This window comes from Euprymna scolopes, chromosome 37, assembly GCF_053919585.1.
Source record: "Euprymna scolopes isolate OS-2025 chromosome 37, ASM5391958v1, whole genome shotgun sequence".
In the NCBI taxonomy this organism is placed as follows: domain Eukaryota; kingdom Metazoa; phylum Mollusca; class Cephalopoda; order Sepiida; family Sepiolidae; genus Euprymna; species Euprymna scolopes.
Window position 1 is genome coordinate 66,172,866 of NC_136518.1, and position 23,378 is coordinate 66,196,243.

General features: G+C 34.6%; 1 pseudogene; it reads right to left on the reverse strand.

The window, feature by feature from the left end:
• Positions 1-22,767: 22,767 nt before the first annotated feature.
• LOC145261333 (U2 spliceosomal RNA) lies at positions 22,768-22,980 on the reverse strand (annotated as a pseudogene).
• Between the last annotated feature and the right edge of the window lie 398 nt (positions 22,981-23,378).

The following is a 23,378-nucleotide window of genomic DNA, read 5'->3' on the forward strand; positions in this document are numbered from 1 at the left end:
TTATCATTTTTTAATTTGATTATTTTTTATGTTCCTGTTTGGTAATTAATTTGTTTTTAATTATTGTTCGAGATTATTTAAACATTATGTTATGCCGAAAGTTTCACATCCGTACGAGCAAGGAAATTATTAAAATCTTGTATATAAAAATGATGCGAAATCTGTAATTTAAAAAAAATGTAGACATATTTTACTATTATAATTTTTTGTGTAAAAATATTAAATAAACAATGCTTAATTCAATGGTAGTATCGGTAGTTCGAGAAATTAATTTTTCTCGAGTTATATCGAATTCATTAATACGGACTTTAGGGGGGGTTGTAATGTTTCTGAAAAAAATATTTTGTCGTTGTTACAAATTAAGATGGTTTATTTATATAAAAAAAGCAAAAATAAATTCTTGTGTTTTTTATTTACTACTAAAAACCAACCCTTTAGTAAAAGTATTTTTTGTTTAAAAAAAAATAATACGTTTCCACTCAGATTTAAATAAATATCATTCGCTCATTATATCTCGCGGTCATTATTTGATAAATACTGAAAATTTCATTAAAATTGGTTAATTTCCTGATTTTTGGTGAATTTTTAAATAAAAGGGGGGATCAAAATGTTTATACATTTTCAGCATCGGCGGTCATTTTGCCCGTACCTAATGATATGTAAAAAGTTCGCGTGACAGATACAAGAACTGAGAATCTGGTCGGGATCTAAAAGGAGCTGATTGTGTTCTATCCAAATATTATTTCAAACTTGAGCAAAAATATGAAAACAATACTTTATATAAAATCCGTTGTTATAGAATGTGTGTAGAAATTGAGTACAGCGTAAGGTTAGAAGATATGTTTTGTTCGGTACTTCAAACGTTCATTTTTTTGTCATCTTACCGCAAAAAAGGCACAGAACCATTTACGTGTGAGGGGATACTATTTGCGATTAGATTTGAATGGGATACTATTTACGGGGTTAGGCAGAGAGATATCTGTTCATATTACACTTGAATGTCTGCATGTCACTACAGCATGGAAAGCAAGGGGCAGGAAGGAATTACAAAGTGCAGCAGTCCGAGGGAATAAGTTATTCGAGTAGAAGTTCTTACGGCATCTATGTATTTCTACAGAGTAGAAGTGTTATTTTTCTGATTGTCAGGTTTGTCGAGGGTATTGCCGTCGAGGAATTACTAGTGCTTGGAGTTTGTCAAAACACTTGCCATTGAAATTCTTGCTAAACAGGAACAAGGATGCCAAGTTTCAGCGATGGGACAGATGTGGCAGCAGTAGTCCATGCATGTTCGTGTGACAGATATACTCCCAGATGGACGGATGAAGAACCTGGCTTCTTTCTAATCAAACTTTCAAATTTGAGCAAAACTGGCCAAAACAAACTGTTATATTTCGAACTGAATCGTGACAGAGCGACTGTGGCACTAGATTCCGGGCGTATCTAACGAATTTATTTGAAAATAAAAGAGCGAAACAATATTCACCTTAAGATAAAGCAAAAATGCTACAAACATATTTTGTAGCGTTCTTCCTTTGAAATTATTTCTTTCCGGATGAGAGTGACATCGAATATTCCAAACACCTGCATATGACATTTTCCACTTTCTTGAATAGTTTCAAATTTATGATTATTTATCGATCTATTTGCTCAGTTTATTTCGCTGGTGACGGTAAAAGGACGAGGAACGTGTTGACAGTTATTAGTGGTATTGATGGAGTAAGAAACTGGTTAGTTCTCAACAAGGCAGGAAGTAAATGATGACGTCATAAACAGCGGAGAAAAAGATGAAGAAAAGATGGAAAGAGAAGAATACGAGAAACAAGACAGTGAAGAGTGTAAAAGTTGAAGGATTAGTTCAATCATCATCCCCATAGGACGGGAAGCTGCAAAAGAACATTCGGATCTAAGAGCTAGTACCTTGGAAGGATGCGCACGTAAAAATGCTTGGGCAGCCTCCAGAGAGAAAGCCAGCTCAAAACTGGCATACATCGGTTGGTTTTCGTACTCATATGAATAGTACTACAAAGGAGTAAAATAATAATGGATAGAAATTAAAACAAAGAAACATAAGTGTTACATGGAAAAGGGTTGCCCCTTTTCCATGTAAATAAGAAGAATATTAGATAAGTGAAAATGAGATTAGGATAAGCCTAGAATCGAACCCTGTAAGCAAAGTTAAGAAATGGAATGTTAGAAATTAAGTCCATTGTTAATTCTTTTAGAAATCTGAATATTAAATAGGTTAGTAAAAGAATGAACAATGCAAATAAAATTATATTGTTTATAAATAGGTTAGATTAGAATTGAGGATGCTTTTGTTTGTCAAGAGTGTGTTGGGCAAACATACGAAAAGACACTTGAAATTAATCACATTTGAAAACACACTTCTGGCGTCATAGATAAAAGACATTTCTCCATATAGGATAATATGGGTTCGGATTCTAGTCAGTCAGCCAGAGAGTCAGTCAGAGAGTTGATCGGCCAAGAGTTGACATAGTCAGAGTCGAGTTCTCTTAGAGGCGAAGGGTAGAAGATTAACCATGTATATACAAGTGAATTCCTCACGTCATCGACCGATCGATCAGATGAAAAAAGAAATCATCATTTATGTTGTGTAACTGTTGTCTTGTGTCGTCATTCTGTCACAACAGAAAAAGGTAATGTGTTTATCATCTTATAATGGGCATTTTGTAACCCTTCGAAGATTATGTATCTCCCCCTCCTCTTCTCTGTGTTAAGAACTGTGCATCATATCACCCTCTCCTCGGTATTTGTTAAGAAAAACAATCTCCTGTCTGATACATAAATGTCTTCCTCCTAAGAAATTGTCACAGTCGTCGTCATGATGCAATATATATCAATGTCATTATCATTCTAATATAGGTGTTATAAGAACGGTTGTATATGGACATCCCAAGAAGCCTATAAGAACGGTTATATATGAACATCACAAGAAGCCTATAAGAACGGTTATATATGAACACCCCAAGAAGCCTATAAGAACGGTTATATATGAAAATCACAAGAAGTCTATAAGAACAGTTATATATGAACACCCCAAGAAGCCTATAAGAACGGTTATATATGAAAATCACAAGAAGTCTATAAGAACAGTTATATATGAACATCACAAGAAGCCTATAAGAATGGTCATATATAAACATCACTAGAAGCCTATAAGAACAGTTATATATGAACACCTGAAGAAGCCTATAAGAACGGTTATATATGAACATCACAAGAAGCCTATAAGAACAGTTAGATATGAACACCCAAAGAAGCCTATAAGAACGGTTATATATGAACATCACAAGAAGCCTATAAGAACGGTTAGATATGAACACCCCAAGAAGCCTATAAGAACGGTATATATGAACATCACAAGAAGTCTATAAGAACGGTTATATATGCACACCCCAAGAAGCCTATAAGAACGGTATATATGAACACCCCAAGAATCCTATAAGAACGGCTATATATAAACATCACAAGAATCCTATAAGAACGGTTATATATGAACACCACAAGAATCCTATAAGAACGGTTATATATAAACATCACAATAATCCTATAAGAACGGTTATATATGAACACCCCAAGAAGCTTATAAGAACGGTTATATATAAACATCACAAGAAGCCTATAAGAACGGTTATATATAAACACCCCAAGAAGCCTATAAGAACGGTTATATATGAACATCACAAGAAACCTATAAGAATGGTTATATATAAACATCACAAGAAGCCTATAAGAACGGTTAGATATGAACACCCCAAGAATCCTATAAGAACGGTTATATATGAACATCACAAGAATCCTATAAGAACGGTTAGATATGAACATCACAAGAATCCTATAAGAACGGTTAGATATGAACATCACAAGAATCCTATAAGAACGGTTAGATATGAACACCCCAAGAATCCTATAAGAACGGTTAGATATGAACACCCCAAGAATCCTATAAGAACGGTTATATATGAATATCACAAGAATCCTATAAGAACGGTTAGATATGAACACCCCAAGAAGCCTATAAGAACGGTTAGATATGAACATCAGAAGAATCCTATAAGAACGGTTTGATATGAACACCCCAAGAAGCTTATAAGAACGGTTAGATATGAACATCACAAGAATCCTATAAGAACGGTTATATATAAACACCCCAAGAAGCCTATAAGAACGGTTATATATGAACATCACAAGAAACCTATAAGAATGGTTATATATAAACATCACAAGAAGCCTATAAGAACGGTTATATATAAACATTACAAGAAGCCTATAAGAACGGTTAGATATGAACACCCCAAGAATCCTATAAGAACGGTTAGATATGAACACCCCAAGAATCCTATAAGAACGGTTAGATATGAACACCCCAAGAATCCTATAAGAACGGTTAGATATGAACATCACAAGAATCCTTTAAGAACGGTTAGATATGAACACCCCAAGAATCCTATAAGAACGGTTAGATATGAACACCCCAAGAATCCTATAAGAACGAGTAGATATGAACACCCCAAGAATCCTATAAGAACGGTTATATATAAACATCACAAGAATCCTATAAGAACGGTTAGATATGAACACCCCAAGAATCCTTAAAGAACGGTTATATATAAACATCACAATAATCCTATAAGAACGGTTAGATATGAACACCCCAAGAAGCCTATAAGAACTGGTATAAATGTCTCCCTCATCATCATTATAGATGTGCCCCAATATCAACTCCGCGTTATCTTTAAATATATACCCCTGCTGTTCAACATAAGGTGCACAATCAGAAAATGAAAGAGCGGGAAATATGTATTAAACAGTGAGGATGGGAAGGGAAGAAAGAAGAACACGAAGAAGACGACCAAGAAAGAAGAAGACTACAACGAGTACGAAGGAGAAGAAGAAGAACGAAGACGAAGAAAGAAGACGGAGAAGGAGAAAGAAGAAGAAGAAGAAGAAGAAGAAGAACAACAACAACAACAACAACAACAGCAACAACAACAAGTATAAAGACAATAAAAACATGGCGGATACCAAGAAGATAACAAAAGGAAAAGAAGGCGAAGAAAAAAGTGTGGTAGAAGGAGAGCTGGATAAGAAGAGTAAGACAAATGTAAAAAAAAAAAAAAAAACACACGGAAAAAGAGGGAGTAGAGTTATAACAATAATTCATAAGTCGTAAGTACGCAGCTCTCTGACATGTTAAGCTATAAAAACTACTGAAAAGATCATTATAAAATGATTGTTGATAAATAGGTTGAACGATCTTATTATGCTCAGATGTGCAAATCAATTCGCCAATAAACTATTAGAAAAGTCTTGCTTGAATACTTATTTGATCACTTTATACCAGTAAGAGTCAATTTGATTCTACAATTCTTTGAGTAGGTGAGCATAATGGTGTTTGGTGAAATATAACTTCCTTCTGAATCAAGTTGATTGTGAGTATGAATTTAGTCTATGCTCAGGTGCATTTTGTTAGCATTGGTTTAGCCAGGTTGCGTGATTTTGGGTTCCTGAGCGATGTCATTACGCGTCATCTTGTTTTCGATACTGATGTACCAGATTTATAAGAATCCAACGGCGTAGAATTTGAGGATTTGAGCAAAGCCTGGAAACAGAGACTTGAATTGCGAGTGTTTGAATGATTTTTTCATATTTTATTTTTTTAATCTGAGATTTCGTAATAATGCTGGTTGATCGACGCATCGCATTCGTAGAGCTATATTTAATTTTGAAGTAAATGCTAAACTGTCTGATGAGGTGAACCACAAAAAAAATCATTTGAAAGTAACTCGAACAATGTTGGTTTATAAAAAAGGCTACAATTGTTCTATTATGGTCAGATGTGCAAGTACATTCCTAGAGTTCTGATTGGCTGCCAGTTCGTAAGTGGGTAATTTTTTTTTTGGAAAAATTCTTGCTGATATACACATAAACTATTGCAGCACCTTATGCCGGGAAATGCCAATTTGATTGTTCCGCTTTATATACTACTACTACTACTACTACTACTACTACTACTACTACTACTACTACTACTACTACTACTACTACTACTGCTACTACTACTACTACTACTACTACTGCTGCTACTACTGCTACTACTGCTGCTGCTGCTGCTGCTGTTGCTGCTGCTATAAACACTACAACAACGGTGTTGATGATAACAGGAATAATGAAGGTGATTATATTAATGATAAATAATACGAACTTATTGATACATGACCTCAAAGTTTTATCTCTTTCTTGCAATGTGCGACTTGAAGAAAGCAACACCCATCATGAGCTTGCATCAAAAGCCACGGATGCTGTATCGCATTATTGATTAAAGTGAAATCAGAATATTGGTGACTATGTAGAAAACTAAATTCCAGACCAAAAAGAAAAGTTGCTCGTTTTAATGATAGCTCCCTCCTCCATGTAGCTCTTCAACTTTTTTTAAAGTTAAATAATACGAGGCTTTACTATTATAAATAATCCTCGTATAGCAAAGCGTGTTCCAGACGCCTATTCACGGCCCTCGCTTATCGTTGGCAAAATCGCACCGAAAATGGTTGTGACTATGTAGAAAAACAAGCAAAACTATACTATTATTACTACCGCCACTACTACTAATATTGATAATAATAACTGAGATATTAAGAAAAACCAACGAGTGCGGAAACCAACAACATAAACGACATATTACATATGGCCTGAGGTTGGAATTCTAGAACAGTCAGCTTCACTGAGGATTGATAGACCTGTGAAACACGTCTTTGTAAGTTACAGTGTATTTAAATAAAATAATGAATAATTAATATTTGTTTATTTATTTACGTCAAAAAATATGGGCAATCTTCTAAAAGAAACATATTTTCCTAGATCCCCAATGTTAATAACCATATTATTGTTAAAATAGACTATGAATTATGAAAATCTGAAAAGATATGAAAAAAAGGGTTGGGCGATAAAGAGATAGCTTCAAAATGTTGGTGTATCAAAACCAAATCAACCCCTTCAAACAAATATGAGGGGGTAAACGTGGGTGTCTTTATTGACACAAACCTATAAATGCTAATCAAGATTCTCCATTATAAGTAGTCCCCATGGGTCACTTATACTGAGAAATCCTTATTTGGGAACCTTGACTGTTTGTATGAGAAAGCGATGTAATCCGTAATGTACCCCCCGTTTCCATGATGAAGTTATCATGACTAGTTCGGTAGCTTTACATCAACCGGTGTGAGCGTGCATAGGGTTCCCATTTATAAGTGACAACCCTAAGGCCCCCACCTCGTTGGTGAGGATGAGTAGTGTAATCTATCACAATATCCCCATCCCATGGTGGGTTATCCTGTCATATTTGGTAACTACGAGTGTAAATCAAACGGTGTGACCAATCACAGTGTTTCCAGTAGTTCCTTTAGTCACCCTCCCACACCTGTTTGTACGGGTAGGTGTTGATACCCAACCAAACCCCTTTTCCTCTCCATCGTAGGTTTATTCTGACAAACTTTCTAGCTCTACATGTAACGGTGTGATCGTGCATAGAGTTTTCCTCCTGGTGCCTCGCCCCTATGAACGGGGGTTGATTTATCATACACATATTTGCTTCTTGACACTTTTTCTATCATTGTATGTAATTAGTTTAGCACATTAGTAAACTATGTAGGAGCCTATCATGTACAGACAGACAGACACAAACACACACACACACACACTCTCTCTCTCTCAAACGTTGATATATATATATATAACACATATATATAAACTTATATATATATATATATATAAACTTATCAACAATGATAAAAAATGGATAAATTACATAGAATATCACCCCACTATTCCTGTATTATACGGCCTCCCCAAAGAACATAAAGAAAACATCCCTATGCAACTCATAGTATCTAACATCGGAAGCGTTACCCATAAATTAGCACGAGCTATTACCCAGATTTGAACTCCATTAATGGGCACTATCAGCACTTCACATATTAAAAACTCTGGCGACCTTCTAAATAAAATAAAAATATGGGCATGCAAAACAAAACCATGCATTGTTTAGATATAATTTCCCTATACACCAATATTCCTATCAAAAAATGCCTTAATCTACTCCACAAGCACCTAAAAAAAATTAAAACCGATCTACCTTTTTCCTCGGATACATTAATACAAATAATAAAACTCATCACTGATAGAACCTATTTCTAGTTCAACAATTCCTACTACAGACAAAAATTTGGACTCCCTGGTGTACTAGCTTGCTTATTTCTAGAATTCCTAGAGACCAACTCTTTCAAATTCAGACTATCTAAAAGCTCCACTTACTTTAGATACATAGACGATATCCTTATTTTTCTCCCCATAAACGTACAAATAGAACAACTTAGAAATAAATAAAATTAATTAGATCCATCCATAAAATTCACACACGAATCCAAACAAGACAACTCCCTAGCTTTTCTAGACATACTCCTCAACAGATCGGAAACCGTTCTGAGTTTCAAAGTACATAGAATGACCACACACAAAAACGATTATATTCATTACTGCTCGCACCACAATGATAAAATAAAGACCGGCATGATATTGTTTTTTTTTTCTTGCATGCCTTTAGAATATGCAGCCTCCAATATCTCAATGATGAAATTCAACACATTACGAATGTTTTAAAAACATTACAGTACCCGTCCTATTTCATTTCTCACGCAAAGAAAAAAGCTACGAAAATACACTATAATATAAACAGACAGAAAAATAAAACAAATACGCCCTTATTAAACGTACATCTTTCATTCTCATCCACACTAAAAATACAAAAATCTACGATATTCTCTATAAACTGTGTTTTCCCTTGATAAAAACAACGTCCACAACAATAAAAGAGACATTAAAAAGTACCAAGCACTCTCCCAAAACCCTTACATCCAACGCCAAGAAGAGATATAAGGAATCGTAACTCTTTTGCCATTGTGCGGAACACGATCATTCATTTAATTTAGATCATGCGAAAATTATAAAATACGTGATAGATAGAGCCAAAAGAAGACTTTTAGAGTCAGCATTAACATTAAACACTAATACTATTACGCAAAGAAAGAGTTTCTACAATTTAGCCCCGAGCATAGGGAAAATTATAATCAAAGAACAAAATGTAGATCCTGGTTAATTCATACTATTATCCCAAACCGTTTTTTCTTTAAATAATTTAAACAAAATGAATAAGATTGGAGAGAAGAAAAAAAAAGTGTACATAGGTATTTAAATAACGTATTTTTAAAAGTATATATATATATATATATATATATATATATATATATATATATATATATATAAACATTGAATAACCCAACCTTCCCATACACACACATTTATAGTTTCCTTCCCGATATGAGTAGGACTCTAACACTGCTTCCTTTTCACTTACGTATGGTCTATGATCGGTTTCTTCTTCTGCATTTTTCCTTTTAATATCCTGAAGATGTCCCCTGCAATAAGGGACGAAACGTTGATCACCATTTTATAAATTCGGTTTTTCTTTTTTTTTTTCAAAATAACATATATATATATATATATATATATATATATATATATACGTGTGTTTATTTACTTTGCGGAATATGATCTTCCGCTTTATAATAGCTTTTTACCGTTAAAAGAGATGCTATCTAAAGTGATGTTTAGAATGATAGCTAATAGATACAAACGGTAAGACTCAGTAAAATCCGTGGTAGAAAATAATACAGATGAAACTGCAAGATTAAGTTTTGTCTACACATAATATGGATATTATTATACGCAGGTAATAAAGTCGATGTTTCGGCCAGTAGCTTTATTGAGCACTTCCGGTTAATTGAGACTGACTTCCGGTCGCAAAAATGCATAATGTAAAAAGAAAAAATTACTATTTTGAGAATTACAGTGCTGGAAATACCCATTTATTTATACGGGTAGATAGCTTAAAGTAAAGAAATATATATAAAAGAAGGACGAAGATAATAAGATCAAAACAACAAAAAAAGATAGTAAGAGTATGAGAGGCAATGAGAACAGAGGGAAGCAGCAGTTACGAGAAAAAAAAGGGTTAAAGGAAATAGAAAATGCAGATGAAATGGAAAGAAGCAAAGCGAGACGGCGAGGATACAAGAGTAAGAACATACAAGCATTTCAGAAAGGCCTTTAAGGAAAGAGCTGTAAATATGAACATAGACGCTGATTTAAGAATATCAGTTAATGATATGGTTATAAATAGATATTGCAAGGACACAGTAAATACAACCGAAGCAGCAAAACTGAAGCTAGCCGGACATTATATATATATATATATATATATATATATATATATATATATATATATATATATATATATAAATGTAAGTAAATTTGGGAATATTTTATTAGTTTGAAAATACAGATTCTGTTTTAGCAATTGTCATAAAAATTTATCCATAGTATAGTATTATAATCTTTTAAAAACCTGCAATATCACATGTAGTTTCGTCCCAAACACAGAATAATATGAGCATTTAAATATTCAGTTTAACTACCAGTATATATATATATATATATATATATATATATATATATATATATATATATATATATATATATATATATATACTGGCAGTTAAACTGAATATATTTTACAAAGGAGTCATCACTTATCCACGCCTGGAAACCACTCGAGGATAAGGGTTACTGGGTATACATAAGTAGTGGGAATTTTGTAATTTGGATTACTTAGTGGGATGGTTCATCAAGAACTTGTTTACGTTGAACTTGAAGACAAATTGTAGTCAGCTGGAAAGCAGGCAAACGGAAGAGAGTTCCACAGGCGTGCAGTTCTAAGAAAAACAGCTTTGTTCATGGAATCTGCGTTTAGGTTTAGGCACGGATAAAGTGTTGGAAATTATTGATAGTAGTGTTGGCTAAACGAGTGTTTTTGTGAAAGTTTGACACAGGGGCCATAGATTGAAGCTCAGACGAGCACTTGCCATGGAAATAATGATAAAGCAGAAACAGGCTCGCGACATCTCTTTCGTGAGAAAGAGCTTGCGGGGAAGAGAAAAGGGTATTCCCCAATAAGCTACGAAGTCTATTTTGTACTCTGTCAAAGCAGGATAAACTGCTTCTAGCAGCTCCTGTCCAGAGTTGTCAGTACTCCATCATTGACCGTACCTTGCTTTTATATAGATAGAGAATTGCATCAGTAGTGAGATATCTTCTGGAGCGGTAGAAGGATCCCACCATCTTTCCAGCGACCTTGGTAACAGACTTGATGTACGTGTTCCATTTCAGATCAGGAATGAAGGTCAAACCCAGAAGCTTGTCAAAACATGGTGCCTCCCCAAGACGAGAGGCATTCATTTCAATTGGTGCCAGATGGTGATCAGATCGGTGATGATATAAAGACAGGAGCTTGGTTTTGGATGCATTAAAAGTAACCAGCAACCGCTTTTCCCATTGTACTACGTGCTCAAGATCAGAGGAGAGAGAGTCAGATAGAGCTTTGTCATTTACGGCCTTCGATGTATTGCCATAGATGGTAGTGTCGTCAGCATAAATGTCAACGAATGATCTCAGGATGTTATTTTGAAGATCATTGATGTAAATCAGGAAGAGAGTTAGGCCCAGCATTAATACTGTAACTCCAGCATTAATATTGTTAGCTACTGATTTCTGCCCATAAATTGCTTCTCTTATGAATATATCTGACAGAAATGATTGTATAAATGGAGAAAACTTTTTAGCTATACCATTATATGAAGTAGACCTTTATGTCATACCATATCACAGGCTTTTGATATGTCAAGAGCAATTGCCCTAGAAAGGAAGCCTCCGCCAAGATATTCACTAATTCTAGGAGATATAACCGTCAACACATCTGCTGTGGATCTAGCAGAACGGAACCCGCTAAGCGAAAGAGACATGATACACGATGTGTGTGTGTGTATGTGTGTGGAATTTAACTACTTAGCGTAGTAATATCATACTATATATATATATATATATATATATATATATATATATATATATATATATATTCTGTAATATACAATCTTTCAGAGTTCCAAATTAAAGGCTTCTCAATTTGTGTTCACCACATTTATAAAGGAAAATTGCTACAATATTGTTTTTTTCTTCTTCCTCTAAGCACACGGTCAGACTAATAGCGTAGACTTCTTTATTCATGTCTGCTTTTATATGTAACCACCGTTTCGTTGTTTTATTTACCTGTTAATGGGTTATTATTTAATATTAGCAATTTCTAAATCAGCTTCAAAACAAAGGTTGACAACGTTCTATTAGAGAATTTGAACATTCGGTACACCAGGTCAAATTAATGATACTCTGACTTAAACGCCTATTCGATTCCTTTGCTAAAGTGTCCATTGTAGATTTTGGTTTTAATTATCAAATTTATTTAGTTTAATTATTTTATTTTATTTTTTTACCTTAAACTAAAGCTTGTTACTATCTACTAGTAGCTGTTATTTCGCTCCTAACTATATATATATATATTTTCGATCATAAAAATTTATCGTTTCTCGTTCAAGCATAAAATATACAGATATACTGTTTATATTGGAATATTTTCCACTTGTCATGTTAAGCTTCCAACTGTGTATTTTCTGTTATTGATTTCTTTTGTGTATGTCTAATATTTGAATTAGAGGTAAGTTACTCTAAAATATTTAAATTAAAGGGAAAATTTGTGTATGTCCAATATTTAAATTAAAAGAAAGTTACTCTATACAATATAATTACGGTGATACACCGGTTCTTATCAGCAAATCGAAGTTAAGCAATAACGAGTCTGTCCAGTATTATACAGGTGATCATTTGGGAATAATGACGCTGCATGGAACGACGGAATGACAGCACTTTTACCACCATGAACAGAGGGTCGCCTCCTTCCCTACGGTATTCAGTGGTAGATGCCCCTGGCAAGATCACGTACATAATCACCTCTCCCCGATCAGTGTAAACTCACGGCAGCTCGTGATAAATCAACTGTTGCTACTATAAGTACTATAAAGCAGATATCATACTGGTGAAACGGTCCGAATCAAAAAGATACTGATTATCCATATCTACGAAAGAGACATGATACACGATGTGTTTGTGTAATTCAACTACTTAGCGTAGAAATAACATACTAGTGTGACTTGTGGAAATTCCCCAGAGAACTCATACATATTTAATGTATTGATGTTAGCATTTTGTAGATGTTGAGCGTAAATGGAGACGCCCTGATATTATTGTAAATCTTTTGTTAAAACTGCAAATATATTTATCAAAGACAGCATGGACACCCGGCGTAACCTGGTCGTAAACTTCACTTAAATATGACATTGTAATACTTGCAGATTTCGTATAGATTATTATTGTTCTATTGATTTTTATATATAAAAAAAGTTGCGATTTAAAAAAAAATATATCCTAAGGACTTGAGTGCATCCGCTTGAATCGAAACCGATATCAGTAGTAACTATCTTAGTTGTATAGGACGCGTTGCTTGTCACATCGTAGTATGTAGAACTTGATGAAAATATAAGAATTTTAAAAACTCGAGGCAAAGCCAATAGATTGCGCCGTGGCCCATATGGTTGGGTCGTCAGTATTGCACACTTCATGAGTGCAACGACCTGGATTCGCGCCTATGTCGGAGCACGTCACTGATGAGATGCAGTACCTCGAAACCCACTTTGGGGCTGGCGTTGTCCGTTGTCGATGCAATTATTCGATTCTATCTAATTCTCAGTTCTAGCTTTATCGTGAAAGGTGTATGTGAACGGGCATTTATATATCCATCTTTAATCTCCTCTTAATGTCTAATATATATATATATATATATATATATATATATATATATATATATATATATATATATATATATATATACGTGGTTTTGTTGTTGAATTATTGAAGAGGACTAGGGTCCAGAACACGGGTGCGCGTAGATTACTGGTTTTTTTTAAAAATAATATATATATATATATATATATATATATATATATATATATATATATATATATATATATATATATATATATATATATATGGAGGGGTGTATTGCAAATATGAGTTTATCCAGATAAACGTTCTATCTTGATCGAGGTGTCAAATATCAATTTTCTCGCTCAAACTAAACACGCAATGTATTAGTACAGTTGAAATGGTATTGGATTAAAAAAAAAACAACTTAACTGTGAATTTTCTAAAACAAATGGGCGAAGCATTTAACAGAATTTCATGTGAACGACTAGTGTAGCTGTCAGGTTATGTTGTTGTAACTTTGCATTCATAGCCAGAAATGAGCGATGTCCAACGAAGCATATGAAACAAGAACAGCATATTACTTAAAATACGATTCTTTCTATATTGTGGATATGTAAACATATATTTCAAATATGTACATCCCCAGATATACACGCTATTGGGAATCGATAAGTCAGACTCTTTGATTAAGCCCATCCCAGCATGGATTATCGCCATGATTGCACAAAAACAAACCGTCTCTTCTGACAATCCTCATATTTTATAGTTGAGCAACTTTGACATGAAGCAGTCCACATTCGCCAGCGTTAGGTCTGTCAAACTCTCCATAAAAACCGATTTATTTTTAGTTCGCTGAATGTTTTGTCTCTCTCTATCACTGCATTGTACTTATCCATAGACACGTGTCTCTTAATATCATCAGTGTTGGTTGAGGTATTGGTATTTAATACGGAAAACGTCCTGTTCTTGAATACTCTGTCTGATTGCCTACCCTGAATGCCTGTCGACATGGAATTCATAGTTACTTAATTTCATTCTATTCACGTGTTTATTGACGGTAACCTCGAGGAAAGACACTAGCCTACGAAAGCAAACTTGGCTTTGTGCGACTAGGTTCGAAGTTCTCGAACAGCAATAATTAACACTTCCTACGCTGATGATTTTCATAAACATAAAGTATTAGCGTTTGTCATTTATAAAACATATTAATACTTACTTTAATATACATATATATATATATATATATATATATATATATATATATAGAGAGAGAGAGAGAGAGAGAGAGAGAAAGAAAGTAGCAGCAGGCGAATAGCGCAATCGTTAGAAGCTCCGCCTGTCATTTGTGCGGTCGGCTTTCGATCCTGGCTTGAGGTAGTTGCTTGTCTAGCCGCACTGATGAGCTGTGAAACAGCGAAACAGTACTGTATGTGGATATATATATATATATATATATATATATATATATATATATATATATATATATATATATTATTTTAAAATAGTGCCTGGAGGTAATAAAATTATTATTGTGATAATCACGTTCGCCCCTTTAAGAAACTGTTTCTTACTGTTGAGCATTTTAAAGTTGAAATAGAAAGTCGGTCACCTAAGTTGTCCTTCGAAGATCATAGTGTTATAATTACTAGATCAATAGAGCCGGAGGTTACGACATTAAAAAAAAATAAATGTTAAAGTTTCAACGGTATTTCTCGCGGTTGAGATAGTTCCTTGTTAATTGAGTCAGAGATGGCTTCGTGGCCGGGTTCGAATTTCCAGACCGGTAGTAATCGTTTCACTCTTCAGTGATGATTCCCGAAAGGATAAACCACTAGTGCCTGTAGGTATTAAAATTATTATTGTAATAATTATATATAAATGTCAAATATATATAAATAAATGTTACAAAATGCAAAATAAGTTACTCCACCTAGCTCAGTAGTTTTTCTAGTGTTTTTACTTAATGTAAAATGTTTATTCAGCTCGAAAAACAAGCAATATCAACCGGTAGACGAACACAGTAAAAAATGGCCGCGTAACAAATAAGCTACGACCATTTTTCGTTGTCCTCGTGTAATCAGCTGACATTGTTTATTTTATCTTATATAGCCACAGATAGAGAGAGGGAGAGAAAAGAGAGAGATTAATGGAATAATTAAACGAAAGTAATGTTACATACTTTAAACGCTTATTATAATTCGAGAGTATTTGAGAAATGAAAATTACAATATCAAAATGTTATTTAATCCATGTGTTGCATAGGAGGCCATATTAGAGAGATAGATAGAGAGAGAGAGAGAGAGAGAGAGAGAGAGAGAGAGAGGGAGAGAGACGGATGGTGACATTCATATTGATGAGAGGAAGATACATTTATACAGATATTACAGAAGGGGAGAAGAAGAGAAGACATTTATACCTTTTACAGTTCTGTGGATGTTCCTTCTTTTAACATTTATTAGAGCGGAGAGAGATTGATAAGTTCTTAAACACAGGAGGGTACAGTCATTACTTAGATGGAGAGGGGTACACATTACTTAGATGAGTTATACACAAAGTTCATGATAAAGATGAGTGGGAACAATGTTTATATAAATGATTTCACATTACCTTCAATTTGGTAGAATGGTGACACGAAGACGGCAGTTACAAAAATATGAGATGTTCTTTTATTCCATTTGACCGGTCGAAATGATGATGAAATCCAGGGATTCAAAGTTGTTTCTACATGTTTAAAAATTTCCCCTTCGCTTCTAAAGGGGGACCCTCCTCTGATTCGATCCGGATTCGACCCTGGTCTCCGTCTCTTTCTGTCGCCCTAATCTCCTAAAACTAGTAAACTATATTGAGAATCTGCTTTTCTGCTATGACGTCATGTATGGCTCTCAACATGACCCACTCACGTGGAAACTCACGTGGCCTAAACATACGTGGTTCATTCATGTTTCCAAACCATTTCTGCAGGCAAAGAATTCTCACTAATCTATTTTTCGATCCAACCTATTTTTCAACATATTTAAATATCATTGTTCTTTATTTTTTCTGACCTCATTTTAATTCAGTTTTCATAAAAAGAATCGAACAATTAAAATTCCTTTTCCAACAACATCTCTAAACTATTTTATGTGAAACTGAACAATGCCAAATTTCATTTCTGAATCTATTTCTGAACTTTGCTTACCAGGTTCGAATCTCGGTCTATCTAATGTTTTTCTTACTTACAAGACAAGGGCTCTTTTCTTGTAACACATGGACTTTCAAAGAATTTATTCTTATCCCAAGAAGGGTAAAGACCAACAATATACTAGACTTTAATCCGTTTACACACACACACACACACACACACACACATACACACACACATATATATATATATATATATATATATATATATATCCTATTTATATAGACGGAATGCTTTATGGCAAACTTGTAGTATAAATGTGTTACTGTGATTATTGCTCCTTATTAACCCCTAACTCTGTATCGAACGGATAACATCATACGTAATTCGCTGCACCTTATCATAAGCATGATCGATAAAACCAGTTCGGCGCAATAGTATCCAAGAAGTAGTTGAACTAATAGACAGACAGACAGACAAACAGAAATATAGTAAAGATAAAGTAAAACATCGAAGTTACTTTTTATTTTTAGACGTCAAGCGCAAATAGAGACCCCGCGATATTTTTAATACACTTAATAAAAAATGAAATATCATTATCTATGTATACTAGCTAATCCATTTAACGGATGGAGTATGTATCTGCGTCTTTCTCCAAAATCTTAAGTACTTTCACAATCAAGCATCTCTTTTTACTAATAATTTTTTTTACTATTAATTACTATTATAACTATTATTAATTACTATTATTAATTACTCTTATTACTTTTTATTTACTATATACGAATACTCCATTAGCTATATGCCTGGTGATGCAATTCTTTACCTATATGTCAACGATGAAGTGATGTTGCCAGATCTGGGCAGGAGCTGCCAGAAACAGCCTATCTTGCCTTGACAGAGTTCAAAATAGACTTCGTAGCTTAGTGAGGGATTCCTTTTCTTTTCTCTGCAACCTCTTTCCCACAGAAGAGACGTTGCGAGCCTGTCTTTGCTTTATCGTTATTTTTATGGGAAGTGCTCGTCTGAGCTCCAATCTATGGCCTTACCTCGTCAAACTCTCACGAAAAACACTCGTCTAGCCCAAACCACTATCAATAACTTCCCACACTTTTATCTGTGCCTAAACTCTTCTCGAGTGGCCTCCGGGTTCTGATTAGTGGTTATTCCTTTGTAAAAAAATACGCCTGAGAATGGTACGATTTCATATAATTCTTAAAACGAAGTGTTAATTGCAAGCAAGTATTGACTCAGTACTTGGTTGTGGAGCTAGTCTTGAACGAATATATTCCCAAAGAATATCAACGGTTCTTTGCTAATCTCGAAATTATTTGACATCGCTCTTAAATCCTTCCCACATCGTAGATATAAAAAAAATAAATAAATAAAAGTCATTGATATTACAGTCATTAAGCCGGGATTTTTCTCCCAGCACCAGAGACAACAACGTCTACAATGTAGACTCTAGACCATTGCTGAGATTAATTTTTCTCTTTCGACAAACGTGTGTTCTTTATTCTGTGAAGTTCTACGAGGTCCACCTCTCAGGCACTGTTTTCTCCTTTTGCGAATATGTTAGATTATTGTTAATCCCCAAAGGCGCTGCTTAGGGGGGAATGCAGACGAGACTGCCCATATATTTGATACAAGCCAGTGTCTTTTTCTAGTGCGTTTGCTCTTCGTTGTCCATATCATGTCCTTGCTTAATCATCCCGACATGGGAGGAAGATAAATAATTTAAAACTTACACGTGATGTTTTTCTGTCTCACCAAAATTAAAATTTTCAGATTTGCTTCTGCAGCCATCTTCAAAATTAGCAGCCATCATTGAATTTTCTCATGTCTAACGTTCTATTCTTTATATGCATGTTCTGAGCGTCACCTGTGCAAATTTTGTTGCTTGTATTACTTATTGAAAGGTTCTTATTGAATATTGAGATAACCTGCCCCACTATAAAGAAAGAAACTATTGGTATTCTCAGTATAGAGTAGCAATCGGAGAGTGTATGATACACAAAACTCTGGAACCGACGTTGTTTTAGTCCATATCAGTATAGTAGTTAGAGAAAAAGAGTGTAGGCTCGGTGTACCTGGATCGAGTTCGCTTGAGGTTAGTCTAAAAAAAATTAATGAGTTATGTTAGAATCGTATTATCCAATAGGCATAAGAATTGATAAAAAATGGGTGTTAACTAAACTAGAAGTATGGCTTCAAAAGTGTTGTGACGTGCCCCAAACAGGTGACTACAATTGACGTCTATTTAAGGAGAGCGAAACTGGTCGTGGTAAGTAGAAACTGCTGGTTGGAATGCGGCCACCTAGCAGTTTACTTGTCAACACATTCGCCAGTTGTTGCTACCCAACACGGACGTCTATTATTGTACCTAACAGAATAAATCTATTCTAATTGATGTAGACTTTTTCACAATGTAAATATGCATATAAAGCCATTCATAATAACATACGCAGGGTATATTTTCATTTCTCTATATATCTAATACGCACATAACGATTCAATCGTGCAGATAAAAAGTATTCTGCCCCCCCCCCCATTTTCTGGCTAACTCGGGTTGTATTATTTGAAAATCTGTCAGGATAGCGAATCTGCTAAAGAGCTGAGCGGCAGATCGATATTCGGTCGATGAATCAATCCAGACAAACCAACCAGTAATTTTGAGATCTGTACCGCGAAGTAAAATACCAGGTTTAGAAACTGGCGCGGTCTATCCTTCTCTTAAGGGTAGATAGGAGTCTCTTTAATCGTGGTAGGCAACCCATTTAGTGATGGCGTAACGATAAAAAATACACTTTAAAGCCCTGAGGAAGCATCATGTCTTCAGCTACCGACCAGATTTGAATTACACTACTGTATTTATCAGGCCTTTTTTCTCAAGTTAACTTTTACAAGCGATCACTCATCATCAACCGTACGATATTCAAAGTTTCGGTTATGACCCTCACAGACACGAGTACTCCATTATAATAACGCTCTCAAACACGATATCTTCGTCGAACGTATAATACAAATTTGAAAGCGGCAATTGATATTAAACATAAACTACGATCAAAGTGTAGAGTTTAAAGTACTTTCAATAGAATTTCCTCCATTGTCGGACGAGATTAATGTTTTAACTAGTAATTGGAGCATTTCGAACAAACCGTGAGAACGATACTAGATGTGATTAATAACTCAATTAATCAAGGACAAAATAATAAAAAAAAAAAAACATGCGGCCGCAGCCGAGATTGAACTCACTACACGAGTTTGTAGTGTAATTCAAATCTGGTCGGCAGCTGAATACTTGATGCTTCGTCAGGGATATAAAGGGTATTTTTTATCGTAACGCCATCACTAGATGGATTGCCTACCACGGCTTAATAGAGACCAAACTACTCTCGAGAGAAGGATAGACCACGCCAGTTTCTCAACCTAGTATTTGTATTTCGCAGTATATACAGCGCCTCACCTTCCCAAATGGTCACCCATTTGGTATTGGCCAGGTTCAAATTTGCTTAACTTCGGTGATCTGGTGAGAACCGGCGCGTCAACGAGATTGTGCCGTATAATATGGGCAGAATAGAAGACCTGTCCTTGTCACTTATTCGTTTAAGAAAAACAAATGGATGACAAGGTCGGGTGTTTTTTAAAATTAATTTTGTTAAAGTAAACGATCTAATAAATTAATCAACTCGATAATTACATACATTTTATAATATTACATACATATTATTATTATTATTATTATTATTATTATTATTATTATTATTATTATTTTGTTTTGGGTGAGAGAACACTCGTCCTTTTCATTGGCTGACTTGCAAATGGGAAGAAGAGCTGGAATGATAGATACTGAACGAGAACAGTAGCACACATATTTACAATGTGGCGATCTGTATGACAAGAGGTTGGGTTGGCTGTATTTGCCAATATGTCGAGTAAGAACCCTGGAATTTGCAATGAAGACAGCAATCATCACTGAATACCACCTAAACGCATTCGAATGTATTTTGCAATGCTAATGACCAATTACATGCTTAACTTTTTGAGAAATCTTAAATTGCATTTTCGTTGAGTAAATGTGGTATTATGGTGACTAACCATAGCCTTTTTCAGTTATTATGATCAAGGATGATCAATGACACCCGTACCCTACACTTTTAAATAGCTTTGTGCCTAATTTGTTCAAATGGGATTTAAAAAATATTTTGTTAAAATAAAAATTACAAAGTGTAAGTATCTGTTCTGGTATTACAATTCATCTCTTCTTGCCTGGTCTAGTAAAGGAGATATCAATCTGAACTTTAGACAAACTTTGTATATTTGTCCCTACCCACAGTGTCCCTTTTTCGAGAGTTGGATTTTCCTCACATAAAAACCTGTCCATGTGTCTAACTATATCCTTGTTGGGAGGAAAATAAATAGAAATATATATTTACATTGTAGCAAGTATTTTTCACTGTTGAATCTCGTCGAAACATTAGTCCTTAGTACACCCGGAGTTAAGCAACGTTCAGTTTGGTTATTACTTTCATGAGTATTCGTTTACGCATAACAATTAGTGTAAGTTTGTTGCTGGCGAAGAGTGGAAGAAAATATTCTCTGGTTCTTGTGTATGGAAAGCCTATTATGAAGTATGCCGGATAAAAATAATATACTTTGTAGTTTTTATTTGCACAAAATATTTTTTTAAAATCTCATTTGAACGAATTGTCGACTCAACTAAAATAACGTTAACGGATAAGTTTCAGGATATCGTCATTTGGTTCGTTAATTGGAAAATAAAATTCTCATTGAATTAACGGTTTCATTTGAGGAATATTTTGACTGAGCGCATCAACGTAAGTTGGAAAGATATGAAGATCTACAAGGAGAATGTATCAGAATTGGCTGGAAAACCATTGTATTTCCTATCGAAGTCGGATGGTGAGGTTTTATTCCGAACTCAACCTCCACGTTCTTTAATAATCTTGGATTTGCTTCCGCCAGACAAGAAAAATACACAAAAGAAAATTCAAGACAAGGCTCAATCTGCACCATCGTGGTTCTCGCAATTCCACAGATTGAAAAAATCCAACAAAATCTGGTGGCACCGTAAAATATTGTTGGGGCCCTCTGGGCTAGTGATAATTATGAGTTAGTCCCGAAACCATTCCTGAACCCAGAGTAACCATTTGATGAAGGTTTTGTTCGAAGCAATGCTGCCGTAAAAGCAACAGCTATTGTATATATATATATATATATATATATATATATATATATATATATATATATATATATATATACGTATTATTTTTAAAATTATAGGAAAACATTATAAAATATTTAATTGATATTGGAAAATATTATCTTACACTAAAAATGACGGAAAACGATGGACTCTTAATTTTAATATAAAATAAAATCAATGTAGGGATGTTACGCTTTACTATGTTTAACGCGGACAATCAGCTAATCTTGAGCCAAATTAATGGAGCGTAATTCTATGGCTAAAACTTGCGATGATTTTGGGCCACGAGGCGCAGTTGAATTCCGTATGTAAAAATGTTTTTTAAAAATACCGTTTTGTCATTTTGTCTAATTTACGAGCTACACTAATAGGTTAAAATAAAAAGTAAGTGGTACATATAATTTTCTTGTCGACATCTAATTGTAACAAGGCCGATAGCTATTAGTCGCGTTCTCTCGTGTAATGAATGAATGCGTGAATGTAGGATTGGCATGAAATTCTTAAAGATAAACTAAAATGACCGAAAAATGGGCTAAAATGACTTAAATAAATAAAAAGTAAATGACTTAGAATGACTTTAATGAACTTAAGGGTGAATTGAATGACATTAAGAATGACTTGAATGCTTAAAAAATGAGTGGAATCCTTCAAAAACAACTTGAATGATCTGGAGAATTGCTTGAATGGCTTTGAGACTAATTGGTCGTACAGTGGGTGATCATTTTACATTAAATTAATACAGAAAAGTGATCCTCCACTTTATATCACAAAGTTACAAACATAAGTACAGCATGTAGTAAGAACAGATACTACACTTTGATCTTGGCCAAAAGGCCAAGAAAAGGGTATTTATTAGCTCCCCCACTGAGCAAATTAGGCACAAGGCCGATTTTAATATGAGGAGTGTCGGGGAAATGGGGACCAACTACCCGGGGATTAGGGGAGCTGGGTAGTTACTATTGGTATGAAGGGTTGCCCCTACATTGACCAAGGTCTTATATGTGGGGTTGCCTCCACATATGGTCTTTGCTGGCAGTATCTGCCGAAAAAGATACTACACTTTGATTCCGGCCCGAAGGCCAAGAAAAAACTTAAAAAGCTAAGAACAGCATCTATTAACAACAGACCTTTGATCTTAATCAAAAAGGCCAAGCACAAAAGTGTTACGGACAGACCGACACAGTGACTTATAGAGTCGCTTGCACGCGACTAAAAATTCACAATCGAGTTTTCATTCACAAACAA